The sequence below is a fragment of the Tenrec ecaudatus genome, chromosome X, assembly GCF_050624435.1.
Source record: "Tenrec ecaudatus isolate mTenEca1 chromosome X, mTenEca1.hap1, whole genome shotgun sequence".
Classification (NCBI taxonomy): Eukaryota; Metazoa; Chordata; class Mammalia; order Afrosoricida; family Tenrecidae; genus Tenrec; species Tenrec ecaudatus.
Genome location: NC_134548.1, coordinates 38,166,041 through 38,176,149, shown reverse-complemented (window position 1 = coordinate 38,176,149; position 10,109 = coordinate 38,166,041).

Genomic DNA, 10,109 nt, shown 5'->3' with positions numbered 1-10,109 from the left:
TGTTATAACAAAACTATGTCTGTTATAGGAACATGAACTGTTTCAATAAAAGTTCCCTTACGGGATGGCTTAAAGCCCTAGTGACATAGTAGAATGCATGTTGAATTAGCTGCAGGATTAGCAGTTCAAACCCAGCATCCATTCCTCAATAGTAAGTTAAAGCTTTCTTCATGCCTAAATATGTACAGGTTCGGGGTAGTTTTACCTCAGTCCTATATGGAGTCACTATGACTCAAATCCACCAGATAATTGTGAGTGTGATTTTAGTGGAGGGGATGGGCCTCTATAAAATTTTCCACTTGCAAACTCTAATGTAAAGCTCTGATGCTCAAACTCAGGTTCATTGGACTAACCTGGAAAATATTCTCTCTCTCCCTTTCTCTCTCTCTCCACACACACATGAGGGGGTGCCCTCCAACTGGCTTTTTTTTAAAGCTATGATTATAATTATTTTTTTATAAAATGGCTGTATCACCTTCAAAGTATTCTCCATTATACTTAATTCATTTGTTCAATCTGTTATTCCATTCTTAGAAACATTTTTGGAACTCATTTGTTTGGATTGCTGACATCACCTCCCTCATTTGTTTCTTTACCGCTTCTATCTCATCAAATAATTTTCTTTTCATATTCCTCTTCATTTGCAGAAACAAAAAGAAGTCACAAGGGGCAAGGTAAGGTGAGTAAGGTGTGTGGGACAAGAGAGGCATGCTGATTTTGCCAAAAATTGGCACACTGGGATAGATGCATTAGCAGGTGCATTTTATTGGTGGTAAAACCAGTTCCCCATCTGCCAAAAATCAGGCCTTTTTTGTTTCACACCATTAGGCAACTTTTTTTCAGAACCTGTAAAGAGAAAGCTTGGTAGTATTCCTTGTGGTGTTGTAGCAACAGCAATCTCACTGAGAGTAATTACTAAGAGCCAGAAGAAAAGCAAGTGTGATGGTGCAGTAGGAGGAAATTAAAAGGAAACAGGAGAGAGACCTAGGAAGCAAAGTTATGGGTAAAGATATAAACATAGCTTTGTAAATATGTAAATATATTAATTTATAAAAGTAGATATATTAGCCAATACATTGGGGAGTGGACAGACGTTAGGCCTCTGCTCAAGCCCTCCCTCAATGAATAAACACTTTGTTCTAACAACCTGGAATTTTGTGATGCTGACTGGCCCTACACAATTGTGATCGCTGAACACAAAATGGTTGCATAAGCTAATGCGGGGAAGAAAGCTGATTGTACCCAGCTATCAAAAGATATAGTGTTTGGGGTCTTAAAGGATTGAAGATAAAGAAGCCACCATCTAGCAGAGAAGCAATAAGCCCCCAATGGAAGAAGTACACCAATCTGTGTGCTGCTGATGGGATCAGGTATCAGGCATCCAGATGACCCCAAAGAAACAAAATATATTGTTGAGAATGAGGGGTGTTGGAGCAGTGACCCTAAACCCATCTGTAGACAATAGGACATCTTCTCACAGAAGGGTCACAAGGGAGGGATGGGTCAACCAATTGCGCAGTGTAGCATGAATGAAACACAGTATTCCTCTGGTTATTTGAGGTTTCCTCACTGCCCCCCCCCACTATCATGAACCCAGCTTTACCTTTCAATTCTGGCTGGACTGGAGCATGTACACTGGTACAGATGTGAGCTCATGACACATGGAATCCAGATCAGAGAGACCACTCAGAAACAGAAATGGGAGTGGTGATACCAGGAGGGTAGAGGAAAGATAGAGGAAGAAAGGGAGGAAGGGGACGAAGAGGGAACTGATTGCAATGATTGACCTATAACACCCACCCCTGGCAGATTAACAACAGAAATATGGGTGACAGGAGATAGTATTCAGTGTAAGATAGGAAAACAATAATAATTAACAATTTATCAAGGGTTCTTGAGGGTGGAAGGGTGGGGAAAGGAGAGAAAAAAGAGGAGCTGATACAGGTTTAAATAGAAAGTAAATGTTTAGAAAATGATGATGAATATATATGAACAGATATGTTTGATACAATTGATGCATGGATCGTTGTAAGAGCTCTAAGAGCCCTAAATAAAATGATCTTAAAAATAAATAAATAAAAATAAAACTTTGACCCGGTGGAATGAACTGCAAATGCAGTATCCCCATCACCTCAAAAACAAAAAAGCAAATGAACATCGTCCTGATCTTTGATTTCAGTTGGTGAGCTTTTTTGGGGTGAGATGACAATGGCAACTTTGACTGGCTTGACTGATGTTTGCTTTCAGGGTCATTAGAATAGCACCAATAATAACCTTGGGAGGAGGGGAAATGTCTGGGTCTCTTCAAAGTTGTTCTTCCAATGCACAGCATGTTTCCACTGGGCACTTTTTCCTGGCCAGTAAGAACCGAAGGCACAAATTTTGCAGCAACTATTCTCATTCCCAAATCCTCCATTAAAATTCACTGAACCAAGGTCCAGATAACTTCCCCATTTTTTCAATCGTCCTTTGTTGGTCTTTGAGCACATGTACGCATATTTTGTTGACATTTTCTTCTGTCCAGGAGGTTGATCAACAGCCACGATGAGGTTTGCCACCAGTAGACATTTCACCTTTTTTTGAAATGAGAAAACCACGTATACACTTTTTCCCATAGAGCTGTCCTTGTAAGCTGTGTTCAATATCACAATAGTTTCTGGGGTATTTTCCTGAGCAGGAAACAAAATTTCACAGCCACACACATTTCTCTTAAATTGGCCTTCATAAAAAACGAGGTTTGAACAAAACTGCCTTTATGAAAAAAAATCACTGTGACCAGAGAGAACCTTTCCAGGTGATGACACTGGGTGCACTAACCCAGAGCGAGTTGCTTTATGCTCACCTAGCTAGAAAAATGTGCACTGTGAAAGTTCTATCCAGAAGACGTGTTCCCGCTTTTGGGGGGCAGGTATATATATATATCCTGCCCCCAGAGACTCTGACTTAATTGATGTGAGCTCTGATCTTTGCATTCCCCACTCATCGGTCAGTTCTTTGAACTTTGATGGCTTATATGTTGTTCTGATGCTAGATGCTATGCTACTGGTATTTCAATACCAGAAGGGTCACCCGTGATGCATATGTGATTTTATACTGAGAAGACACTGGGAAGAAGGAACAGTCTGTCCACTTCTGAGGGATAAGTCACCAGAAACTTAATGAATATCAGCAGAATATTGTCTGATACAGTGCTAGGAAAGAAATGAAGAAAAATTCATACTCTAAATTGCAATATTTAAAAGTTCTGTGGCAAAATATTAAACAATGCAGGAACCATCCGTAGTAGATGGAAGGGATATGCAGTCATTGTACTAAAAACCATTGATCAACAATCAAGTATTTCAAAAGGAAGAATATGACCAAGAACCGAAGGTACTGAAGGAAATATCAAAGCTGCATTGACGGTATCAGCAAAAATCAAACTTTGAGGAATTGATTAAATACAGCAAAATTAATTTATTTTAGAAAAAATAATACAAGGTTAATCTCAATGAGGTAGAAATTAATGAGATCTCAAACATCCAACTTTTCCAAAATGCTTTACCATTATATCTGATATCCAACACCACTCCTTACCTTAATATATTCTGTCCTATTCCTGGGTTCATCAATTTGCATCAACATCTCATAGAACTCACTCATTTAGTGAAATGACTCATGTGAGTGCTGTTAAATCCCAAATTCAAACTTCTGAGGTATGTTTGGATGTTCTCATCTATATGTTGCAGAACCTGGTGATATAGAGATAGATGATAGGTCACAAATCAAGTCCCAATAAACTTAGGACAGTCACAGGCAAGTTAGATACACATTTTAAAGCAAGCACAAAAACATCTACAAAGCAGAGCAAATCTCCTTACTTCTGTGCATGCTTAGTGAAGAGGGGGAGGTCACAAAAGTATCTCTGATAGAGGTGTAGTTTTTGCCTTCTGGAAACCATTACCTCGAGGAAATAAAGAGTGTTGGCTAGCCTCACACTCCCAAGTAAAGTGGTGACTCAAACCATATACTACTGTGATCCTTTCTCATCAGCACAATAGACAACTTCCTCCAAAATGGGATTCTAATCACAGGTGTAGAGACTAGAATTTACAATACATTACAAAAGGGAAAACTATGGCTAGAAGTGTCATATTAAGTAATTAAATATATCTTAAATCCCAATTGAAATGTTTCAGAAGCTGATGCAGGACCAGAAGTACTCACCCACATATGCCACAGATGTTTGTGTGTGTGTAGCAGTGGTGGAGTAAGTCAAGGAATCAAGGTTGAAGTAGAGAAAGGGAAGCATGGAAACAAAAAGGGTGCAGAACCAGAGAGGACACCAAAGTGAATATATGATTGAAGTTCAATCCCATTGGGGAACTCTGGGAGTCAGTATAAAAAGTACAACTCAATATAAAGAAAACCCAAATACTCACAAGTAAACCAGTAGACATCATGATAAACAAAGAAAAGGTTGAAGATTGATTTCATTTTGCTTAGATCTGCAAAAGAATCAGTTAGGAAACCAGGCGAAGTGTTGCACTGGGAAAATCTTCACAAGACATCTTTAAAGTGTTAAAGAGCAATGAGGTGACTTTGATGACTAAGGTGTGCCCAATCATGCCACAGTATTTTCTATCACCTCATATGCACGTGAAAGGTGGACTATAAGAAAGACTGCAGGAAAGTGGATTCATTTAAATTATGGTGTTGGCAAAGAATATTGAAATTTCCATGGACTGTCAGGAGAACCAACAAATATGTACTGAAATACAACCTGGATGTTCCGTAGAAGCTAGGATGGAGAAAATTTGTCTCACATACGTTGCATTAGTGAGAGAGACTAGGCTATGCAAAAAGACATTATGCTGAGTAAAGTAGAGTGTCAGCCAAAAAGAAGACCCTTCACTAGCCTTGACACAATGGCTACAGTGGGTTAAACAGAAGAGCAATTGTGAGGGTGCAGGACCAGGTGATGTTTCCTTCAGTTGTACATAGGGAAGCTACCTAACAGCAAGAACAGTTAACTGTCCTTACTCTGAGGTTTTTTAATGGCTCTCATTGTGATTCTAATATGCAGCCCAAGTTGAACACCACTTGTGGAAAGAGTGTGCTGGGGTTCAATTTAGATAAGGCATTCTTCTGTTGAGCTGTTGTTTTGATTTGGCCTGAAGGCAACTCTGACTGGTGGTGGCCCCAAGTATGACAGAACTGGTCTTGTGCCATTTTCATAATCCTTGGTATGCTAGCGCCCATTGTTTGTTCATTATGCATTGGAATGCCTTCCGCGGTGTTCACAGTACTATGTTAAATGATATTCTGTTGTTATCTGTAGAGTTTTCATTAGCTAATTTTCAGAAGTAGATTGCTAAACCTTTTTTTATCGTCTGTTTTATTCTGGACTTTCCACTAAAACTTTTCCATCATGGTAGGCCCTACTGGTATTTGAAATACCAGCGGCATGGCTTCCAGTAGCATGGTGAGACATAAGTGATCGCAGTATGACGTGCTCACAGAGGGGGTGGTTCGTTGAGTTAGTAGCTGTATGCTCATGTTTATGCATGCTCTGGCTCACTACTCACAGTCACATTCATATGCTTTGTATACTTACCTAGAATTTGATAGAGACTGGGAGACTATGTACTCTCTCAGAATATGAGAATATGAGAAGGAACTCATCACTTAAAGTACTGTGTGTGTGTGCGTACATAATTTGAACTTTCTGGGTGTTTGTGCTTTATTACTAACTTAAAGGTTGAGGGTTCAAACTCACTCAGTGAGAGAAAGGTCTGGAAATCTACTTCCATTAAGATTACAGGCTAGAAAACCTTATGGAGCACATCCCATGAGTCAGGCAACAGGTTTGGCATGACTTGAGGCAACAGGTTTGGCTTGGTTTGATATTTTTTGAATATGTAAAATAAGCACAGATTTTTTTCAGGAAAAAAATTGGCAACAGAAGCACATCCCTTTAGACCATTTATTGGCATAAAGCTAGAATTTATTATCAGGTTGAATAATGAATAGAGTCATTATTTAAAATAAAACGTTTGGAGGAGCATGAAGGAAGGTCTCAGTTCCAGGCAACTTACTTCCTGGCATTCACATTCAGGGTGCTCAGCAGATCACACAGAGAAATCTCATCTGGAAAGGTGGAGGGACACTTTACCTAATTCTGATACTATTCATCTAACTTGCTTTTCCTGTAATCAAAACACACACTCATTCAAAATCCATTGTATGAGGTCCACAGCTCAATGACAAAACTTAACTAATGAATAGCTTGCTAATAGATTTTGGGGATGGCGAAGGAGTGCTATATTCTGACCACACTCCTTTGTACTGCTCTGCTGGGGTCATCGTGAGATGGGAGTGGAGGGTGGGTTAGTGGAAGGATAGTGTCCTCTACGGAGGAAACGCCTTTGATCTCTTCTAGCATATCAATGAACTTTCTTGATGTTCCTAACTTGTTCATTCTGTCTCTTTTGTCAGTCTTCCTACTTTCAACAAGTGTTTTTTTTTTTGGCTTACATTTGTCCCATTTCCTCATACACCATCTTCTCTGTTTAAGTAAGTCACCTTGTCCCCTTCGTCAGTCAAACCAATGTGGCAAACATTGGTTATAGTGAATATAAATTAAGTACCCATGAGTTGTTGGGGAAGTAGTGGTGTAGGGTCTACTTTGCCCCCCAAATAGGATTGGAAATAGGGCCAGGCTTCCACTGTCTGCTTTCTTGACCCCTTACAGTATGACTGGAATTTATTCATATTTCATACTATAGGAGACAATTTCCTTTCAAAGACTCACCACCGTTCCATTTTCTCTAGCTCAACTTTGACCTTATTTCTAGCAAAATAGTATCGTCTAGCAAGAAATAAGACTTTTCCCCTTTTCTTCCCTCGTGATGTCACAAGCTTTGTAATGCCGATTACTATGGAAGGGCACCATGCCCAGATTGCTTCATTTTTGAATCCTATCTCTGTGTAAGAGAAGTCCAGGAGCGAAGGTTCACACTACCCTTCATCATCAGCATTCCACACTATCACTTACCATGGATGTTTACCTAAATGTGTATGGTTCAGGCAAAAACTGACAGGATAATGAATGACAACTGCTTACTAATCAGAATGAATATTATCTACCCAATGAATCAAAACAAAAAAGGAAATAGACTCACAATTTTAACAAAATTATAGTTTCTACAAATAGCTTACTACTCATGCTTTTATAACTTCTAATGATAAAAACTCTCTTTTGCTACTCAGTTATAGAATATGAAATACTCAATAATGAACTCCATTTCACACATACACACAATAGTGGTAGTATCACTGAACAATGGGTTCTGTGTATTCTAGATATTCAGAAATTCCTTGATCAATTCTAGCCAGTGAGTGGAGTCAGGCACCATGCATGTTAGGAAACTTAGCATTTGAAGTTATGTGTTACCTTTATTTGATTAGACCACTGATAAATTCCTTAAGGTCTTATATCTGTATAGAAGATGAAAAGTGGAGAAAACACTGTGAAAATTTAACCTTTTTAAAACCACAGACACGACTAAACTATTCATAAGTGGAAACTCCATGGGAATGCCCATCATTTGAAGGCAGTGATACTTTTCTTAACTATATTATATGCAAAAGGATTTAATACTATTTCTGATCTTCTGGGGTTGTTTGACATTGAAAATAAAAACTAGAAAAGAATGAAGGGCATTCCAGGTTGCCCATTGTGATAAAGTTTTGTGTCACTTGGCTGTGCCAGGATTCTCAGTGGTTTGGCAATTGACACCTAATAATCTCCTGATCCAACCTAACACAATGTAATCAAAGCCAATCAAACATGCATCTCCATAATGGGATAGGATTAGGGTGGAATGTAACTCTCCTACTCAGGGAACATCCTTGTTACACTTACGAAGTTTCCTCGGTGGCACAGACTCATTCCAATATAAGTAGAGGCTGTAGAAAAGGGTGCTTTGCATTTTGCTGGGTCTTAATTCTACATCTGGCTTATCAACCTCTGGTTCTTCAGACATGTGAGCTAGCGGTCTGCCATATTGCCTGCTGATTTTAGAATGAGTCAGAGGACTGCTATCTCACCTGCTCATTTTGGATTAATCCTCCTCCACGGTGATCAGCCTGTGGTCTACCAGTGGATCTTGGGTTCATCACTTCCTATAGTTTCTTGGGTCAGGAGAAGACTCCAGTTTAACATCTAATATGCACAGCCTTGGAACCTACGTGGATTTTGACCCACCCAATTCTATAACTGTAAACCATTTTTAATATGAAATTTCTCTCTCTCTCTCTCTCTCTCTCTCTCTCTCTCTCTCTCTCTCTCTCTCTCTGTAACACTGGTCTTGCTTCTCAAAAGAACCTAGCTTAAAATAGCCATATTAACGAGGCAGTGACCATTAAAGCCTGAATTCACAATTTATTATTAAAGCAAACTGTGACAGTTACATAATTTCATGTCCACTTGATAAATAAGTGATAAGTGTAGGGGTGTAATCTAATCTGTCAAGCAGGTCACAGCCTGATGATGCCACCTGGTAGGTGTGACCTCATGAGGATTCTGGGAAATTTCTCTGTCTCTGCCTTCATCTTCCTGTTGACAAGCTACACGGAGAATGGCTGAGCCCTCGGAGAGCCTTCCTCTCTCTGCTTCACCTTCTTGTTGAACAGTCACACTCAGCGAGCTGGAGGAGACACATGGAGATCTGCACCAGTGCTGAAATGCTTCCACCACCACAAGACTGGATCCACAAGACTGGATCCACACCCACTGGCCTGTGACCTTCTTGCATTTGGCATCATTGTGAGTAGCCACGTGACTCTGAAAAGGAATTTGTAGACTAGTGTCGGACATATGGACTTGATCTGGACTGGGCTGGGATATTTTCTCAGAATAAAATTGTTTTTGATATAAAGCTCTTTCTTGTTCACATATGAGTGTCCCTGCATAGCCGGTCTAGCACTTAAAGATAGTTCTGATTTAGACTTCCCCTTCTAAAAAGGGCTCAAAGTAGTTCTGTATCAAGCATATGTTACTACAATCACTGCTTTGTTTTTACTCACAATATATATATATATATACACACATTTCTGAAAAATAATTCAATGAAATTAATTGGAAATGTGATTGCTATTACTCATTATATCAGCCTATGACACACCTTTACACAAAAACACAGAAATTTGTTTGAAATAAAAGAATAAATTGTGAAAATCTGTCCTCTCTGACTTAACTTATCAGCAATTAGGATTTGATGGCTGGATGTTCTACTCCAGAAGTCATTTCCATAAAGTAGCATTAGGTACCAAAGTTGGCCTCAACCATACTTGTGCAACTTCTGTTTAGAAGGTACCATATATACTTGTCTATAAGCTGAGTTTCCCAGCACATTTTAATGCAGTTGTTTTTGTAGTAAAATTACATGTCTCAGCTGATATTCGGGTTGGCTTAGACTCAAGTATATAGGTATATGAAAAAAGGAGACATTCCCCCAAATAACTCTTAATTTATCTCTTCCAATCATATAAATCACAAGAGCTACATTTCTGAAAACGTAAAGCTGGATAACGTTAAGCATAGTACATTACATTGGAAGTTAGAGAAGTGTAACTTGAAGGGAAAGTATGCAGAACAGTGTATGTTTGAAATTTGGTCATATCTAGGGTAATGCTAGCTAGGGGTGTTATGAATGCCTTAAATATAAATTAAAAAATAGTTGAGGTCATAGCTGAGAAATCAGGGAATATAAATAGTAGGAGAAAATGTAAGGGAAAAAAAGGTAACAAAATGAAAAATGAGATTTCTAGGCAAGGAACAGAGAAACAAAAACAAAACTGGGATGAGGTCGTAATAGGTAAAAAAAAATAATTCCTTTGTTCTCAGCACTATTGCTCTTTGAATAGTTCTGTATTAGTTGTTCAGCAACACTAATAAACATGGCAGCTATAATCTCTGTCCATAAATCCTTATACGCATCTTTTATTTGGGATCCTACTTAGGGAAGCTCTTAAATGCCAGGCGGGACTATGCATTGGAGCCCAAACACGTTTCTTTCTTGACTGAAAGTGTTCAAGGGTCACTGCGCAATCATTTCTCTGAAGAT